Source organism: Polyodon spathula, chromosome 34 (assembly GCF_017654505.1).
Source record: "Polyodon spathula isolate WHYD16114869_AA chromosome 34, ASM1765450v1, whole genome shotgun sequence".
NCBI lineage: Eukaryota > Metazoa > Chordata > Actinopteri > Acipenseriformes > Polyodontidae > Polyodon > Polyodon spathula.
In genome coordinates, this window is record NC_054567.1 from 4,265,434 (window position 1) to 4,286,863 (window position 21,430).

Below are 21,430 nucleotides of genomic sequence, written 5' to 3' on the forward strand. Positions count from 1 at the left end.
CTACGTGTTAACCACTCCCTAATCCATGTGCATGCATTTCCTTGAATCACGCAGTAATTCAGTTCGAGAATTTTGAGAATTAATCTTTTATGCGGGACTTTGTCAAAAGCTTTCTGTAAATCTAAATAAACCATGTCATATGCTTTGCAATTATCCATTACAATGTGTAACAAATATATATATATATATATATATAATATATATATATATATATATATATATATATATATATATATATATATATATATATTTTTTGTTCCTGGGTAGTAAGTGTTATTTCCTAATTGCTTATGCCTCAAAAGTATAGAAAATGGCTATTATTCCCCACAAACTTTGCTTTTGTGACCAGGACAGTGATATTTCAAAATATCACTATTTCCAATGGGAAAACGGGCAAATGTGTGTCTTTTTGTTCACATAAAGTCAGAAAAAAACAACATATGAATCCAAATTAACATGTATTTATACTAAAGTAATACAAAAATGACTACAAAAGATTTAGAAGTGAGTAGTTTTTCGAGACTTACGATTATACTGTAAATGCCTGTCACTATTTCCAATGGGGAAACGGGCAAATGTGTGTCTTTTCGTTCACATACAGTCAGAAAAAAACAACATTTGAATCCAAATTAACATGTATTTATACTAAAGTAATACAAAAATGACTACAAAAGATTTAGAAGTGAGTAGTTTTTCGAGATTTACGATTATACTGTAAATACAGTGTAATCGTAAATCTCAAAAAACTGCTCACTTCTAAATCTTTTGTAGTCATTTTTGGATTACTTTAGTATAAATACATGTTAATTTGGATTCAAATGTTGTTTTTTTCTGACTTTATGTGAACGAAAAGATACACATTTGCCCGTTTTCCCATTGGAAACAGTGATATTTTGAAATATCACTGTCCTGGTCACAAAAGCAAAGTTTGTGGGGAATAATAGCCATTTTCCATACTTTTGAGGCATAAGCAATTAGGAAATAACACTTACTACCCAGGAACAAAAATTGTGTTACATAGTGTTATCGATGTTGCATCCTCAAAAAAATCAAGCAGGTTAGTTAGACACAATATCTCTTTTCTAAAACCATGCTGTCTGTCTCCCAGGATACTGCTACCATATAGGTAATTTTCCATTTTGGATCTTATTATAGTTTCCATAAGTTTACATATAATATACGTCAGGCTTATTGGTCTGTAGTTACCTAGTTCGTTTTTGTCTCCCTTTTTGTGGATCGGTATTACGTTTGCAATTCTCCAGTCTGTTGGTACAACGTTTGTGTCAAGAGACTGTTGCATGATCTTGGTTAGCGGTTTGTAAATAACTTCTTTCATTTCTTTGAGTACTAGTCCCTTTAACACTTCTGCTTCAGTTATGCTAAAGTTATTTAAAACTGGATATAGGAACAGGTCGATACGTAAGGCATGTTGCCCGTATCCTCCTTTGTAAAAACTTGTGAAAAGCAACAATTTAATAGATTTTCTTTTTTTTTTTTTATTAACACAGTACTTCTCTACCCAATACACAGTACATCTCAATCCAATACACAGTACCTCTCATCCCAATACACAGTATCTCTCATCCCAATACACAGTACATCTAAATCCAATACACAGTACCGCTCATCCCAATACACAGTACATCTCAACCCAATACACAGGCACTAACACAGCACCTCTCACGCTTCAATACCAGATTCGAACAACTGCCAAGGCTCTCGCAAGACCTGCTATATTTCCTTTGTGTGCATTACCTCATTTACACTTGCACCGACTGTGTTTACCCACATACAGAAACAAGAAAACAAATTATCGTTCACTTTTGCTTGTAATGGGATTATTACAGTATAAAGCACATGCCATCTTCAAGTAGCTAAACACAAACATTACGGCTAGTGCCTTCTTCAGTGTAAAGCTTGTAATTGCACTATTATCATTTAATCACATCTGCGGAAAACCATTTCGGTTGATATTTAAAGTGACAGAGACCTCATCTACTGTACGTTTACATATTGCATTGTAATGGGAATAGCTGCCTTTTTAGATTGTAATTACAGATTATTAAACTATATCTAAATGAATCTATAGAAAGAAATGCTGGCTTTCTGCCTGCCTCATTGTAGTAAAATGAAGTTACATCAATTAACATTGGAATAATTCTATCAACAGCTTTTCTGTTCTCAATGTAGGGCAGCTGGACTACGCAGAATCCTTAAACCAGGACAGTGATACTAATATTGTCACTGAAGACACAAGTGTCTGTGAACGAAGTGGCCGTGACACTTTAGTGAAAGTGCGGTCCATGTCAGAATCAGTGCACAGCTGCACAAAGCGGGGTCCTTCAGCGCTCTATGGATGACAGCAGTGTCAGCAAGGCTGTTGGGGCAATGCAAAGCTCACTGAGCACAACTGTGAGCAGGCTTTACCAGGATGCTGGGACTGAGCTAATCCACATATTTATATAACGTGTGATTGTTCCAGATTCCAGCTTGTTGGAAGAGAGCATTATATTCAAGGGCAAGGATTGCTAACAATTACATTTGAAATGTTTTGATCTTAAATTATCCTTAGTGTCATGCCCTGAGTCAACACAGCTTTCTTGTTTTGTTTTGTTTTTCTTTCTCAAAGAGTCTATCAGAGAGAGGCGGGGTGGCTGCGGCACAGGAAGTGTGCCAAAAAGCATCTTGCAGGCCCTGGAGGACACAGATCAGCCCTGTGTGTCAGCTTTGAGCTCACTGGGCACCTGTCCAGTTGAGTCCACTGTAGCACAGTGAAGGGAAGCAGTCCTTCCTGAACCCTCCCTGAACGCTCCCTGTTGAATCCCAGTGAAGACCGGCACCTTTGCACAGCCAGTAAGCAACTCTGTACTCCCCTGACATGACCATGCCTTTACCAGGTGAGCCACTCAGGGAGCCCTAGAGCTTTATATTAACCAGGAAACAGTTTCCAGTAATCTCCATTCTAAGCACTAGTGTCAATGTGCGATGCTGCTGACATCACCTGCTACATAATGACCGCAGAGATGGGAAATACAAGGTCAATTGCCTACAAATAATGACATTTTTAAACATTATTTTTAAGTTATATTTGGATTTGGTCACTTTAGGCTGCTTCAAATTTATATTTCAGTTTGAGGCGAGATTCTAATTAGGAATCTGTTGTAGGGTAATGACCGTTGAAAAGCCTGATTGCCTGGAATAAGGTTTGTAATAAATGTAATGTTGCTATTAATTGTATTAGCCTAGTCATAGCTTCAACACTAACACTAGGTTAACTATTCGTAGTTATTACTGTGCAACAGAGATAATTACAGGTAACAATAACCTGCTCTCACATTGTTTTCAGTGGCGGTAAGACTAATTAATAATACCAGTTCCAAAACCACTGCTTACTGATGAAACACTTCACATGGACACTCGGACCCTGCTCTTGGAAAGCTAACCCTTTCATTGGACTATAAAAGTAAATAAATAAATTACATTTAAAAGTTGTATAACAGTGATACTGGGATTGCTGTGTTCCACGGTCACCTCTATCCTTTAATTACCTGTCATGTCTTACATGGTTACTATGAAGTGTGACCCAAATAAGAACGCGTGGGCACTGACAGTTACTCAACAAATTGAGAGTGAATGGGAAAGCACTTTTACCTGATCTGCAATACATATTAAAAGGATCAGATATAGACCTTTCTCAAAATGTACTGTGTATGTGTCACAAATACTAGGGTTTTCTCTACTTGGACCCCAGGATAAGAGGCCTCTGAAGTGCTGTTTCTTTGGTCAAGAGCTTTGCTTAAAGTAAGGCTGAGTGATGGGGTATCTACAATGCTTCCCATGAACAGGAACAATCTCAATCTGTCTCTGATTTTTTAAATAAACAAGTGAACCAGTAACCATTAACCTAGAATGATTTACCTTAAAAACACAAAACACGTTATCTCTTTTAACAATGCAGACCTGTATGCAGGTCCAAGCAAGCAAACTCCACTAAAAACTCCACTATTTTAATGTGTGTCTTTTATCCTATGAGCTATGATGATCTACTATTCTTCACGGTCATTGGCTGGTTTCTGATAGGTGATTTGTAATGTAAGTTTATAGTCATGTATAAGATGTCTCTTATTGTATAAAAGCTGTCATCTCGTGCAGTTTGGGCAGTAAGAGACACCCTACCGATAATGTATTAGTTTATTATAAATCACACAAATAATCAGGTATAGCTGGAGAAACGTGTACTTGTAAACGTTTGTATCGATTTTGGTAATATTTCCTTTGGTGAACACTAAAACTAGTGTTATGTTAGTCACAACTTTAGATTAATTTAAATGTGTTCATTTCCTCAGCATTTTCTCTACAACTCATTTGAATTTTACAGACTTGGTTTTGTTGATCCATTTTGTGTTTAACTATTTTTTCTTTTTGTACCTGTGTTTACCCATCTATGAGCTAGTCTGCCTAATTCTAATGACCTGGGACTGAACAGGCTTCTTCATTCCATTCAAGTCATGTGACGAAACAGCCTTTCACAACCTTGCTGGTGCCACCCACTCACCCTCTACCTTTTCTTCCAGAAGAAAAAAAAATCTTAAACAATGTATTGTAAAACAAAGTAATCATTTTGTATTTAAATACTTATAATAGCATAATTGTATGTTATCAGCTTAGAGGCTGTAAGCAAGCTTTATTGATTGCTAGTGAGATGGCAGTGTCTTTATTGATTGCTAGTGAGATTGCAGTGTCTTTATTGATTGCTAGTGAGATTGCAGTGTCTTTATTGATTGCTAGTGAGATTGCAGTGTCTTTATTGATTGCTAGTGAGATTGCAGCATCTTTATTGATTGCTAGTGAGATTGCAGTGTCTTTATTGATTGCTAGTGAGATTGCAGTGTCTTTATTGATTGCTAGTGAGATTGCAGTGTCTTTATTGATTGCTAGTGAGATTGCAGTGTCTTTATTGATTGCTAGTGAGATTGCAGTGTCTTTATTGATTGCTAGTGAGATTGCAGTGTCTTTATTGATTGCTAGTGAGATTGCAGTGTCTTTATTGATTGCTAGTGAGATTGCAGTGTCTTTATTGATTGCTAGTTGAGATTGCAGTGTCTTTATTGATTGCTAGTGAGATTGCAGTGTCTTTATTGATTGCTAGTGAGATTGCAGTGTCTTTATTGATTGCTAGTGAGATTGCAGTGTCTTTATTGATTGCTAGTGAGATTGCAGTGTCTTTATTGATTGCTAGTGAGATTGCAGTGTCTTTATTGATTGCTAGTGAGATTGCAGTGTCTTTATTGATTGCTAGTGAGATTGCAGTGTCTTTATTGATTGCTAGTGAGATTGCAGTGTCTTTATTGATTGCTAGTGAGATTGCAGTGTCTTTATTGATTGCTAGTGAGATTGCAGTGTCTTTATTGATTGCTAGTGAGATTGCAGTGTCTTTATTGATTGCTAGTGAGATTGCAGTGTCTTTATTGATTGCTAGTGAGATTGCAGTGTCTTTATTGATTGCTAGTGAGATTGCAGTGTCTTTATTGATTGCTAGTGAGATTGCAGTGTCTTTATTGATTGCTAGTGAGATTGCAGTGTCTTTATTGATTGCTAGTGAGATTGCAGTGTCTTTATTGATTGCTAGTGAGATTGCAGTGTCTTTATTGATTGCTAGTGAGATTGCAGTGTCTTTATTGATTGCTAGTGAGATTGCAGTGTCTTTATTGATTGCTAGTGAGATTGCAGTGTCTTTATTGATTGCTAGTGAGATTGCAGTGTCTTTATTGATTGCTAGTGAGATTGCAGTGTCTTTATTGATTGCTAGTGAGATTGCAGTGTCTTTATTGATTGCTAGTGAGATTGCAGTGTCTTTATTGATTGCTAGTGAGATTGCAGTGTCTTTATTGATTGCTAGTGAGATTGCAGTGTCTTTATTGATTGCTAGTGAGATTGCAGTGTCTTTATTGATTGCTAGTGAGATTGCAGTGTCTTTATTGATTGCTAGTGAGATTGCAGTGTCTTTATTGATTGCTAGTGAGATTGCAGTGTCTTTATTGATTGCTAGTGAGATTGCAGTGTCTTTATTGATTGCTAGTGAGATTGCAGTGTCTTTATTGATTGCTAGTGAGATTGCAGTGTCTTTATTGATTGCTAGTGAGATTGCAGTGTCTTTATTGATTGCTAGTGAGATTGCAGTGTCTTTATTGATTGCTAGTGAGATTGCAGTGTCTTTATTGATTGCTAGTGAGATTGCAGTGTCTTTATTGATTGCTAGTGAGATTGCAGTGTCTTTATTGATTGCTAGTGAGATTGCAGTGTCTTTATTGATTGCTAGTGAGATTGCAGTGTCTTTATTGATTGCTAGTGAGATTGCAGTGTCTTTATTGATTGCTAGTGAGATTGCAGTGTCTTTATTGATTGCTAGTGAGATTGCAGTGTCTTTATTGATTGCTAGTGAGATTGCAGTGTCTTTATTGATTGCTAGTGAGATTGCAGTGTCTTTATTGATTGCTAGTGAGATTGCAGTGTCTTTATTGATTGCTAGTGAGATTGCAGTGTCTTTATTGATTGCTAGTGAGATTGCAGTGTCTTTATTGATTGCTAGTGAGATTGCAGTGTCTTTATTGATTGCTAGTGAGATTGCAGTGTCTTTATTGATTGCTAGTGAGATTGCAGTGTCTTTATTGATTGCTAGTGAGATTGCAGTGTCTTTATTGATTGCTAGTGAGATTGCAGTGTCTTTATTGATTGCTAGTGAGATTGCAGTGTCTTTATTGATTGCTAGTGAGATTGCAGTGTCTTTATTGATTGCTAGTGAGATTGCAGTGTCTTTATTGATTGCTAGTGAGATTGCAGTGTCTTTATTGATTGCTAGTGAGATGAGTGTCTTTATTGATTGCTAGTGAGATTGCAGTGTCTTTATTGATTGCTAGTGAGATTGCAGTGTCTTTATTGATTGCTAGTGAGATTGCAGTGTCTTTATTGATTGCTAGTGAGATTGCAGTGTCTTTATTGATTGCTAGTGAGATTGCAGTGTCTTTATTGATTGCTAGTGAGATTGCAGTGTCTTTATTGATTGCTAGTGAGATTGCAGTGTCTTTATTGATTGCTAGTGAGATTGCAGTGTCTTTATTGATTGCTAGTGAGATTGCAGTGTCTTTATTGATTGCTAGTGAGATTGCAGTGTCTTTATTGATTGCTAGTGAGATTGCAGTGTCTTTATTGATTGCTAGTGAGATTGCAGTGTCTTTATTGATTGCTAGTGAGATTGCAGTGTCTTTATTGATTGCTAGTGAGATTGCAGTGTCTTTATTGATTGCTAGTGAGATTGCAGTGTCTTTATTGATTGCTAGTGAGATTGCAGTGTCTTTATTGATTGCTAGTGAGATTGCAGTGTCTTTATTGATTGCTAGTGAGATGGCAGTGTCTTTATTGATTTCTAGTGAGATTGCAGCATCTTTATTGATTGCTAGTGAGATTGCAGTGTCTTTACTGATTGCTAGTGAGATTGCAATGTCTTTATTGATTGCTAGTGAGATTGCAGTGTCTTTATTGATTGCTAGTGAGATTGCAGTGTTTTTATTGATTGCAGTGTCTTTCTTAATTGCTAGTGAGATTGCAGTTCTAGAAAAATAATGTTCCATTCTGCCAAAAGTCATTATAAATACAGCCACTGGGATCACATTAAACCCCTCTGAATAATTTCAACAGAAAAGGTTCCTGCCAGCTGGAATGAGATGTTATTGGAAGCTTTCAATGTAATGATACATGCAGACTGTGCTAATAACGGGGCTTTTTCACAGTGCTGTCTTAATGCTATCTGAAGCAGTCAAGATGTTGCAACTGCACATGACTGTGAAAGTTTTTGAGCTTTGAATGCAGCAGATCAAAGTTAATATACACTTGAGTAACCTCCAGGCGGTCTCCATCTTGGCGCAAGCCTGACTATTCAATCTTGTGCCAAACATGTATAATTCATCGCATACAACATGCTTGGCTCTATCTTATCAGTCAATTAATGGTACAGGCTCAAGGCTCCCTAGAATGCACATCAGTTGAAATGAATTAATCTAGTAAAACAGCAAGCGCACAGTTTCAGGTTTATTGACTCTGACACTGGCAAACATTTTTTCAATGAAGGGAAGCTTGGATAAGGGTTTGCTGGCTAGTGTTTGCTTGTTCGTTTTATATGCCTTTGTTCTTTATCCACCTCTAAATGTGGTTAATATCAAGAACAGAGATGGAGAATGAGTGAGGAAGGGGTGTTTGTGGAGATGAGAGAGAAGCAGGATCTGGTGGCGGGAGAGAGAGAGAGAGAGAGAGAGAGAGAGAGAGAGAGAGAGAGAGAGAGAGAGAGAGAGAGAGAGAGAGAGAGAGAGAGAAAGAGAGAGAGAGAGGTTGAGTTTGTGAGTGAGAGGAGAGGAATGAGAGCCATTGTTCATTAAACGCTGAAAAAAATAAATACAGTGGTTTCCTACTGCTTTGAACCACAACTGTTGTCTTTCTCATTATATCTGGGAAACCCTATGTAAGTAAATCCTGTTCACCTGCAGGGCATGTCAACTTCAGCCTCTGTCTCGATCTCCTGCCTGTCATTCTGCAACGAATGCACACACCCACACGGCATACAGCTACTCTGTCACAAGCATTAATACCCTGTATCTTTCTAAACAAGGGATTTAGGGGAGCTCCCTAATAAAAGCAGAAGCTCAAAAAAATAATAATATAGTACAGTAATTGTTACAGCTGTGTGTGTAATGGTATTTAAAACAGGATTAATTTATCCACCTTTATCCGCCCTTATTCTGGTCCCATCACAGTCGGATATGTGACGGATTACTGTACTTTCTATTACATTCAAAGATTTTAATACATCTTTTTTATTAGTGTAATGCATGTCTTAATAAAGATTTTTAAGCTCATACACGCTTGTTTGTTTTGGTTACTGTGCTGGTGACTGGAGGACATTTTGAATGCCAGGTTATTGTGTGGGAGTTTATGCATCACTCACTGTGTTGCTGTGCCGTGTCGTGTCGTTTTGTGTATATTCTTCCCCCACCGGTAAAAAGGGTTCAGCCGTTGCTGTGTGATTTGTTGTATCCTGGACTCCCTGAGAACAAGTTTTCTTTATGCTTTTCTTATATTGTTTTCTTACGGATTTTAGTAAAGTTTTGTACCTTCTGTGTAGTTTTTTATTATTTTGTGATTAAAGAATTCTTTTGTGCACTCTTGTCACGGTGCACACAGGTTTGTTCTAGCACATTTTTGTTGTGTTGGAGTCCTTTTGTTTTACCTGGCCTTTCTTTTAATATAATTACAGCGTGTTATAACAGTGATGTAATCTCTGCTCTCGCTACCATTATGTTCATCTTTTGCATTGAACAAGCCGGGCTGTTGCCCCTGGGGGAGGGGTCGTCCACCTGGACTGTTCTGTTCCCCTGGGATCATCCTGGTCAAGCACCTGGGCTTGTTTTAAGGTGGTTTATGGATGTTTTTAGTTTTGCACGTTTTGATTGGGTTGTGTTTTTTACTGAGCACTTTTGGTGCTTTTGCAATGAACTTTTCTTTCATTGCAAGGCACACAAGCAACCAGCTTGTGCAGCTGCTGTTTAGTTATGTTTTACATTTGCAATTAGCTGTCTAATTACCTACACAGCGTGGAGTAGTGGTTAGGGCTCTAGACTCCTAACTGGAGGGTCGTGGGTGGGGGGGGGGGACACTGCTTTTGTACCCTTGACCAAGGTACTTTACCTAGATTGCTCCAGTAAAAACCCAACTGTATAAATGGGTAATTGTATGTAAAAAATAATGTGATATCTTGTAACAATTGTAAGTCGCCCTGGGTAAGGGTGTCTACTAAGAAATATAGTAATACAGAACTTTTAGCCAACTTTGCAGTAAACCGTAGCTATATTTGTGCCTTACACATTAGCTATGTCCTCACACATTTTGTAAAAAGAAAAACTGACGAATCAACAAATGCGTCAGTAATGTAAGTACCTACATTTAATTTTATCAACTTGAATTCAGTAGACTGATGCAGCTGAGATGTACTGTATGTTATGCTCTAGTCATGCCTCTATTCCTGTTTTGTTTTTGTTCCCATAACTGACACTTTTCTAAAGCTCAAAGGGAAGTATTAACATTCACTTTTAGTCACTGTATGAGAGCTTTTTAAATTTAAGATCACTTTGGGAAGTCGAATACACATTTGAGAGCTTTTGCCAGAAATCATTTTCTTTATGTGTGGTAGTGACTTGGAACTCATTAACATCAAAATGTTTTGGTAGAGTGTGCGTTCTTGGAGAATATGATGCTATTTCTGACAGTACTGAGTGTCCTCAGTACACATATTAGTAATTATGTCATTACGTTGTAGCACTAGCTCCATGAATGCAGCATAAGTAATTTGCTGCCTGCTGCTCTTAATTGAGTATCAGAATACCTGGCCAGGTTAATTCAGTTCTCTGTTAATTGTGAAATTAGTAATTTTGTTCTCATTTTTAAAGTGGGCCTTTCAGATTCCATAAAGTAAAATTAGGTGAAGCTATTTCAATTTACTGTTAACTTTTGGTAGGGGTTTATCTCTGCACTGGACTTTCTCGTTTTAACTGAGGATCTTTTCTTTATTTGCCTCATGGACATTTTATTTATATTCAGCTGTTTTCCTTAATTGCCTTCGCAAAGGTCTTATTGGGCTTGATTGATCATTAATTCTAAATATCTTAATTGGTGACTCTTTAAATAGGACTATTACCTCCTAATGGGGAGGTTGGTTCTTTTTTTTTTTTTTTTTTTTTTTGGGGTGATTCTTTTTTGGGTGTGTTTTTTTTTTTTGTGGATGCAGAGTGTTTGAAGAGGGGGTTTGCTGGTCTGTAAAGGAGAAATCAGGAAGCAATTATCTTTTGGTTGTTAGAAACAGTATTTTCTCTAATCTGCCATTTTTCCAGTTTAAATTAACCAGTTATCTAATCTCCTGCCAAACTGACACTATCCACATCATTCAAATTGTTTATATGGATCTTAAGAGCAACAGCAGTGACTAATCTAGTTATCATCATCACTTTTTGTCTTCTTACCTGGTTGGAAAATCAAAGCCCTACAGGACCAAGGAAGAACTGGTTCCGAGATCCCCTAATGGGGAGCAATCTTATATTCTTTTCTGCTGGATTATCTGGTCTGTTCTGACTGTTTTGGAGTATTATCCTTTTTTTTTATTTATTCGGCATTAACGAGAACCCAGCACAGAAGTTTATTTTTTTTGTTTTGTGTTTCAACTTTTCTATTTCAACTACATTCACAATATGGATTGAATAATATTTTGGGACTTTTAAAGTATTGGTGGTTGTTTCATGGACATTTTTTTTTCTTTATAAGGACTGCCTGATGGACTGTGGTAAACATTTTGAATGGTTCAAATGCTGTCTGTTTAAAACTCATGTACTCCAAATGTTTGACATCTGTCTCAAGTATAATATTCCACACATATTCAATAACATCTGCTATTTGAACTCTGTTGTTGTCTTCTGGTATAATTTGTCTTCCTATGTTCTATTTGTAAACAATCCTGACTTGCCCCACAGTTTTTCTTGGTTCTGTCTGTCGAGCAATCCTACTGCTTTGGAGAGTTATATTGTTCAGGGTAGTTTTTGTATTTCCGTCAAAAAATACTAGTTATTGGACATTGCTTAAGGATTGGGTTTGTTACAACATTTACGTCATTAAATCATTGGCCCAGCCAGGAATTAAATCCTGCAGCCTCTACTGGGGGTTCCCTTCCTCTGTGCTCCAGCCCTGACTTGTTTGTGCTTTCTTTAGGTGCAGCTGTGTTAAAGTCCAAACTTTCATTATTTTTTTGTCCACTGCTGCAGCCATCACCACGTTGGTCATTTTAGCTTATCTATGTGTTATTCCTTGTGTGTTATAATATAATATCCTGCTCTCAATAACCTTTTTGTCTGACTTTTCATTCAATTGAGAAAACTAGCACAGGGGGGAAATGGAGTTCTTTAATAGGTCCCAGTACTCTTAATGTTGTTTGTGTGGTGTAGTCATAAGTTATTGGGGCGCATACCCCATGCTCAACCGCCACATTTATTACTAAAATGCCACCTGCAAGTCACCAGAGGGTGAAATGTGATTGTAGGGCTCCTGATCCTCCATTCTGGGGAATGGCAAGTTCAGTTTTTCCCCCCTGTTTTTACCAATTTATTAAAAATTAGCAATGTAATTTGAACATAAATAACATTTTTACATTAAACAATCTATTGATTTTGTAGTTTTCAGGAATAATCTTTGTACTGTAGGTCAGTCAACAAAGATGTTTTAAAAAAAACAGCTTATTGCTGGCATTACAATGCACAGACTAGTCTAAAATGAGGGGCATTATTACAAAAATATAGCATTTTCATAATTAAATTAAATAATGCTCAGGACTTCTCTCTCCCATCTGTAGTTTCATCTGCAACACCGCAGATTGGTTTGTGCTGTACCTGCTGTAAAACTGCGTGCATTTGTTTCTTGTATACTCTGGACAGAGATGCCTTAGTTTGAGTTTAGCTGAACATTACTACTTCTGTCTTTTAATTATTTGAAACTATACAAGCCTTGCGAGTTCGAATGCTGCCTGGAAGTGCATTGTATGAATTGCTTGTAAAACATTGTCCATGTCATGAGAATTCTCAGACATTTTTGTCAAACACAAAACGGACATACAGCCTGGGTGTAATTCATCACCTAATTAGTATGCATTTTTTATATCAACAATTCAAACCAGATGCTCATTAGTTTGCATTTCTGATATCAAGAATGGCATTATTGATATCACGGATTGCATTTCTGATCTCAAGCATGTCATTATTGATATCACGGATTGCATTTTTTTTATATCTAATTGTATTTTTGATGTAAATGCCATTCTTGTTATCAAATACTATTCTTGATATCAGAAATGCCATGCATGATATTAATAATCCCATTCTTGATATCGACAATTGAGGATTAAACATTAATATCAGGATTAACGGCCAAAAAGTAGAGCTATAGGTGCATTTACATAAAAAAACACCTGTTTTTCTCGTTATCTAATGATCCAAATAAACATACAAAAACTTTGTATACGAGCATCATTGCTGGACTTCTGGGTAGTGTCGTTTTCAAAGCAATCCGTTATTTATATAGGAGAATAACAGCAGTAAAAGAGCAGTCAACACAAACGTTAAGCAAACTCTCCCAGCTTTTGTCTTTACAAAACACTGCATTAAGAGACTTACTATCGCGATGATGAGTATTTGTTAAATGAGTTCTACCTTTCTATATATTTGTTCCATCAAAAGATCTCAATTAAAATACAGTATTTTAAATGTATAAAACCACAATCAGCTAGTTTGTATGCTGCATAATGGCAATTAATTGGACTCCCGTCTGAAATGTATTCTCAGGTGTCATTTACACAGCACATATTTGGGTTCCAGTAATTCATGTGTGCTACAGTACCCACTTGGACTATGTGTGTGTGTGTTTTGTATTCTACACATAGTGTATTTGGTAAATTGCATTACTAATGCTAACTAAGATTTAAATACATCCATAAATACATAAATAATGCACTTTCCCATAAATTATTAAAACATATTTAATGAAAAAAAAATCTCTCAAAATGAGGAGGCGTATTTTACATTAGGAGGGTTTGCATTCTGTCACTACCTGATCAAGAGATGAATGGGTAACTAACAGGGCACACTACTGGAGGGTTACAGACATCGCAGCTACAATTGCAGGTGGGCAATCGTTTTGGATAAATGCATTAAGGAACAAACTACATTTATTTTAGTTGTTGTTTTTACTGGGACAGACAGACCCACTTGCCAGGTGTCGTCCTTAAAGTGTATTTAATATAAAGCATGTTCCATGTAAGCAGGGCATTCTAGGCATCAGTGTTTCACAATTGTAAGAAAAGAGGTTTGTATTAAGATCATTAGATGTGTGGTGTGCCTGTCTGATTTAACAGGGAACATTGTAACTGACATTGTAGATTACATTGTGTAATGGGACACCCTGTATGCATGTACTTCAGCAGGACCTGCAGCTAGATTGGGACATTGTTGGCCCTAATCACAGCATTGTCTTGGTCTCATTCTGTTGGGATTACATCAGGGATCAAATAACAAGTGACCCAACAACAGTTCACAATATATTAAACAAAAGTAAATATTGTTTCAAATATTACATTAGATATAACAGGAGCATACAAAAGGTATATTGAATTAAGTTAATCTTTGTATTTGAATTTATTTGCATTCAGTTGTACAAGTTCGATCATTTTCCTTTGACGATACTAGAATGAATCTGTATACTCCAATCTGTGTTTGATTGGACCTACCCTAGTCACTTAAAGCTGAATTATAAATATACATCCCAAAGGTGCCTAAAGTCTGTGTCCTGCTGCTCGACCCATTGGGTGGATGGGTGCATTATTGTCTTGAAAACAGCCACCACCATCAGGGAACAAGTGCAATGTGAAGCTCAAGGCATTAGTCTGGCCTTCCAGAGTAATCAAGGCACTCTGGATATACCAGGAAACGATGCCAAATCAAACTGGGTATACAGGTCCTAATAAAGTGACCAGGCAATGTATAGCTAAGGACATATTAATAAAATAATTATTTAACATTGTTATAAAGGATTGTTGTTTAATGACATCATGCCTAGTGTGTTTGAGTAACATGTATACCTCTGCTCTGTAAAGAAACATAACCCATGATTTCCCTTTTGAAATTCTGACGTGCTTAAGACTAGCAAGCATCATCTTATTTAAGTAAGCAGTAACGATGTGTAGAGCCTGTTAGGAATCTATTGTCATTCACAAAGCTTGGATGAAAGCGAAGGTGGCGAGTACATTCAAAGCGCTGGGAAATGGATAAAGACGTTTGGTTAAATAACAGAACCGTCCAAGGCAATTTCAACTGGAATTGATGTTTGTGGAGTGCTGTTTAACAGGCATTGTGTGTGGAAGGTAGTTTTCCCTAAAGCTAACAATGACACTCGGGTTAAATAACCACCTGTTTCTGTCAGGCTCATCGAGGGCATTTCACACAGGGGCTAGAATTTGCACAGCTAACAAGCAACACATTACAGTGGGGACCCACATCCTTATCAGTTTGAGGTGAAGGTTCACTAGCTGATTAAAACCTGTTGCCGGCGCTGTGTTTCCATCAATCAAGTCTGTGAATTGTCAACATTAAAAACATTTAGTTTTTTTCTGTGTCCCAAAAACGATGTTTATATTTAAAACTTTGTTAAATTAAAAACTCACTTTTTCTGTATTTTTGCAATTTAGAAAGTGTCAGGTATTATGTTTGCATGACTTTACAGGCAAATATACTTTTTTATAATAACCTTCTCTTCTATACCCCCCAGGTTGTTTGGATCTTAGACTGACCACCAGACCCCCACCGCCACCCCAGAGAACCACACAGACAGTTGCACAAAATGGCTCTTTACTATGGTATGGAAAACAACAAAAGAAAACAGAATACAGTTTTAACAAAGAAGTGTCAGTAACAAAAATAGTTATACCCAGTATAGACAGTATAGTTAGATATATAGATAAACAGTATAGTTCAGTCCCACTGGAGGATTTCAAAATGCCCCACACTGTTGAGAAGGTAGATTAATTACATCCACCATACCATTGTAGTGTCACGTGACCTTCAATGGCCTCAGAGTGCCGTGTTCCTCAAAGGACAAAAAAAGCAATCTTCTCAAAAGTGGTCTTCACCATAATGCAGGCACTTTAATTTGTCCATGAAAGTCCAACTGGCTCCTTACAAATACTTTGCACCCAGATCCCACACCCGCCTCCAGGGAGTGCTTCCTCCCTCGCTCTGTGACGTCAATCCTGGAGAAACAATGAAAACGATCCATGCTTAATACTCTCTCTCTCTCTCTCTCTCGGAGTGGAGCAAATCACACACCCCACATTCGGCCCCTCGCTACAAGATCATTGGTCTTCCTTCTCTCTAGTAGGAGAGAGCCTCTCTGATCGGGGTGACTGCAGGTGATACAGCAGTCCGTCTTCTCTGCAATCCCTCTTCTGGAACAGAGGAAGAGAGGAGGCAAGCCATGGAGACAGACAAAACTACAATGCATCAGCAATCATAATACAATAGAGATATCTTCCAGTCCAACAGTATACTTATTCCATTCACAGTCCCTCTATACTGGAGTTGTGTATCAGTTAACAATAACTAGAACACTAGCATTCATCAAACAGGACACTTACATAAACAATACAAGTTATACTTGCAGTCTGTTGTGAAACAGTATTCTCACCAATACAAAGAGTACTTAACTTTTCTGTGATGTAGTCTTCACTTCATTTTAGTTGTTCCATTTTGTTTCCTTCTGCTTCTCTTCATTGTATTCATTGTTTGGGCTCCAGTGCTGCCTCTCTTCCTTCCATGTTCAAAATAGCCATGTTCCAGTGTGTGTGTATGTCCCCTCTCCAATCTTCTCCCTCTCTGTTCTTTTGGTTCCAGTTATATAGGGGAACTAATCAAGTGGTGCTTTTGACTTGCACTTAACTATAATTAAGGTCCCAATCACCTGTGACTGTGATAATAATATTATTATAATTATTTTAAAAATAATTAAAAGGATAAAAAAAACATACATAAACCTCCTTATTGGGGTCTCCCTTTGGGTACACAAAACACATAAATTAAATTTTGGGTATAAAAATAAATAAAACACACAGCTTAAAAAATAAAAAAATAGTGCAACTAAAACAGTATACAATATAACCACCAGTGAATAAAACAATTAAGACTTTGGTCATTTGTGACAAAAGGTTTGGATATTTTTTTTTTGATTGTTTTGTTTTGCTACCCTGTGCTCCTTTACAAACATTTGCCACAGTAAATGTGCACAGTCATTTTGTAGTTCCCCCCCATGCTTTTCCCATAGTTATATAGTGCCTGTTAAAGAGAAACGCGCAGGGCTTAGTAAAAATGTGGTTAATATTTGTAAATGCTAAAATGTTTTTACACAATACCCACTGCTGTGCATGCCCCTGACATTTTGACAAGCTGTACCCCTTTGTCATGCTGGCGCCCCTGATAACAATGCCAGGAGAGAGTACAGAGTGCCCCTGATAAGAATGCCAGGAGAGAGTACAGAGTGCCCGTGATAACAATGCCAGGAGAGTACAGAGTGGCCCTGATAACAATGCCAGGAGAGAGTACAAAGAATATCAGTCAGCTGAGTTGAGGTTGGAAGTTATTGATGGAACCTGACCAGTGCTGTGAGCTCTCATATTATTAAAGGACACATATCTGTAAGCAGGATAATGACCTGGCAGTTTAACATTCAAAACCAATGTGGCGCCCCACTATAAGTACAGCACAATTAAAAACCCATTTAGGATGCTTGAAAACTGAAAGTTCACATGGAAAGCACCAAAAAAAATGGTCCACTAATTAATGGGAAGATTGTTTGAGACACAGACCATTAAGGGAGATATTTGTACTGTTAAAAAAAGCCTCTGTAGTACCTGTCCGCTAATTGTACTGTGCCCAATGCTGTGTGCACTGCTCTTTCAGCATCGCTGCACTGTATTACTGCAAAGCTCTTCCTCTACAAACATCCTCTTTGTACTTGTTTGGCTTCAAGTAAGTGGTCATATTTCTAGCATCTACCAAAGGACCCATTAAACTCAACCTGGGGAAGGCCAGCTGAAAGTGCTCCTAATCTTCTGCTGTTTCCCCACATGGCTGCACCTGTCTGTGAACGCTTCTGCATTGCCATTGATTGGCTGGGGTGTAGAGTTATGTTCGCACACAGGAGACCAGGAGAATCACTGTTTAAATTTCTGTCAACTTCTGTCACATCTGCTGCTTTACCCATATTGCCTGAAATTTACACCGATAACAAACTTTTTGCAAAATACATGCCAGGGATTTTTGTGTACCCCTGTATACTACTATGGATACTACTATGACTGTAACTATTAATACTTCATCTACTATTAGTGCTGAAACTAGTACTATGACTACTACTAATAATTGTTATAATGACTAGGAATAATGTAAATCCACCTGTGTATAATAAGACTGAAATGTTATCAAGCATCTGTTTATTCATGTCACAGGTACAGCAGGATGTAATTGAAGAACAGAAGCACACTGGATAAGCAAACACCAATGGCACGTCCCTTGGTTAATATAGGCATTGCTGTACATAATGGAACTCCTGAGTCAATTGTATTTACATGAGGAAGTTGCATTGTTATAATAAAGGCATCCAAGGTGAGACACTCCACATTGGGTTTGCCAAAAAATATTTGTCTACCTGACTGTATTTCTATGCTTTACAAGAGGGCTTCCACATACATACAATTAAGTACTAGTAAAACTACAGTTTGATATCATTAGGAATTTACTAAACCCCTTGTATTATACAGTGATGACCTGATTTTTACACTTAATTTTAACAATTTGATGATGCCCCCTTGTAAAAGTTTTCCATTGTAAAAGCATAGCAACATGTGATAAAGCGAGGTATGGTAAAACATGGCAAACTGTAAATAATGCACAGTATAACCCAGGAAAAAGAAAGTGAACACTACAAAATTACTGAGCACATTTACCTTGGTCAAGTTTTAGAAGGATGAAAGCAAAAAATATGAATGTTGGAATAATAGCTTTCCACAACACATAGAGGTCCGTCACATAGACACTGCATACCTTGACCCCTGGAGTTTAAGAGCATCAGCATTTCCTTTGAGTTTTACCACCAATTGATAACACCCAAGAGGAGGGTACTTTATAAGTGCAACTAGCACTATAACTGCTCAACTGTAGCTGAGGACAACTTACACAGATGGGAGCTGACAAGTGTTTAAAATCGCATATTGATGTGCCTCTGAAAATTGCACAACGAACTGTCTGATGTGAAATCCAGATAACTTTCAATAACCTTGTCCATCGGTCCTCCATATGGATTCATCCACATCTCTTGGGCACAGTGCATAATTAAAAGTACCCAAGAACAATCATTGTGAGCTATTATTCCAAGTCTCAATTAATAACTCCTTGGAGTTCTGTGATTAACACTACAATACTAGGAATACAATTGAATGAAAACCTGTGTGCGTATTAGGATCACTATGAAATGCGTGGTCTGCTAATGGTTCTGGTATGGTATCTCCAGGGTAATACACTGATTTTGCACTGGTGTTATGGTGTTACACTGGTTTCTATCCTAATATTTTTCAAAATTTGTAGAGGAAAGGGCTATGCAATTATTTACAAAAATGCATTGCTTATGTAAATATTCTATGTTTCAAATGTGATTCACTTCAAAACTTAAAATCAGTATACTGAAGAAGTAAATTAAACGTTTTACCTGCTGCAGCTTCGGATCGTGTTAGTAATCTTGAAACAGACAATACAAACAGCTTTACAAGACAAAACTAACAAACACTCACAGTTTCTTTCACAAATAATGGGGTCTCCTTCTAGGTTGTTGCTAACCATATAAAAAAGAACAGATCACATTCACTACGCCCCCTATTTATACCCTCGCTCATGAGCCCTATGTTAACGAGCTCATCCGCTCCTTCAATCCTCGGATGCCATGCCGCCTCCCTTCCGAGTCAGTGAGCTTCGGTGCCGTAGCTCAGCCCCCTTCCTAAATGACCGACTTCCACCTACCTTAAGGAATAAATTGTCATGCCATTTAGTTAAGGGTACTCACAGGTCGGGAGGGAGGTCTAACACCAAGAATCGTTCGATCTGTCACAGGGCCTCATTTACGAAAGGGTGCTAAATTTGGAGTTATTGCGCACGTAAAGTAGTGAGCCTAACATGTGCCACAGATCTAAATTTAGTGCCCCATTTACCAACAGAGAACGCATTAATTTACGAGCACAGTATTTGGCTAATTTACATACCATACCGTGCATGCTACATGTGCTGTGAGCAATAATTTAATGTGCATGAGAATGTCAGAGACCTACCCGTGACCACCGTGATATCAAAAGCCCCAGCAGTCCAGGCATGTTTTCTGGTCAGTAGCTTATTGTGAAGGTGGAGGTGGCTTACATTGACCGAAAATGAGCGATCAACAGACACAGCACTCAGCAGGGGACAGGCAGAGGCAACATAAACTGAAACTGCACTGCTTACCTTTTAATTCTGCATGTATTCATTGTTTATATATATACAGTGCCTATAGAAAGTCTATACCCTCTTTCAAAATTTTCACCTTTTGTTGCCTTATAGCCTGAAATTAAAATGCATTAAAATAGTTTTTTTTTTCATTTATCTACACATCCTACCCCAAAACTTCCAAGTGAAAAAAATGTTCTAGAAATTTGTATAAAATTAATTAAAAATAAAAACTGAAATAGCTTGGTTGGATAAGTGTCCACCCCCTTGTAATAGCAATCCTAAATTAGATCAGATGTAACCAATCGCCTTCAAAATCACACACCAAGTTAAGCAGCCTCCACCTGTGTTAAATTGTAGTGATTCATATGATTTCAGGATAAATTCAGCAGTTCCTGTAGGTTCCCTCTGCTGGGTAGTGTATTTCAAAGCAAAGACTCAACCATGAGCACCAAGACACTTTCAAAAGAACTCCAGGACAAAGTTGTTGAAAGGCACAGATCAGAGGATGGGTATAAAAAAAATATCAAAGGCCTTGAATATCCCTTGGAGCACAGTCAAGACAATTAATAAGAATTGGAAGGTTATGGCACCACCAAGACCCTGCCTAGATCAGGCCGACCCTCCAAACTGGATGACCGAGCAAGAAGTAGACTGATCAGAGTAGCTACCAAGAGGCCAATGGCAACTTTGCAAGAGCTACAGGCTTTTATGACCAAGACTGGTTAAAGTGTGCATGTGACAACAATATCCCAAGCACTCCACAAATCTGGCCTGTATGGTAGGGTGACAAGAAGGAAGCCATTAATCAAGAAAGCCCACCTTGAATCCCTTTGAAGTATGCAAAAAAACACTCAGGAGATTCTGTAGCCATGTGGCAAAAAGTTTTGTGGTCTGACGAAACTAAAATGCAGCGTTTTGGCCTAAATGCAAAGCTTTATGTTTGGCGCAAACCCAACACAGTGCATCACCCAAAGAACACCATCCCTACTGTGAAGCGTGGCGATGGCAGCATCATGTTATGGGGATGTTTCTCATTGGCAGAGACTGGGGCACTTGTCAGGATAGAAGGTAAAATGAATGGAGCAAAGTACAGAAAAGTCCTTGAGGAAAACCTGCTGCCCTCTGCAAGAAAACTGATACTGGGCCAGAAGTTCACTTTTCAGCATGACAATGACCCAAAGCACACAGCCAAAACTACATTTGAGTGGGTAAAGAACAAAAAGGTAAATGTCCTTGAGTGGCCCAGTCAGAGCCCTGACCTAAATCCAATCGAA

General features: G+C 37.8%; 1 long non-coding RNA gene across 4 annotated transcripts in view; it reads left to right on the forward strand.

The window, feature by feature from the left end:
• LOC121303633 overlaps positions 1 to 19,478 on the forward strand; it is a 40,134-nt gene extending 20,656 nt beyond the window's left edge. For 2 of the 4 annotated variants that reach the window (XR_005947822.1, XR_005947823.1), the window contains exons 2-3: positions 2,630 to 2,897; positions 15,403 to 19,478. This is a non-coding gene — a long non-coding RNA (uncharacterized LOC121303633). The remainder of the gene's footprint in view (positions 1 to 2,629; positions 2,898 to 15,402) is intronic. The other 2 variants (XR_005947824.1, XR_005947825.1) reach the window with 2 other exon arrangements.
• Positions 19,479 to 21,430: the final 1,952 nt, after the last annotated feature.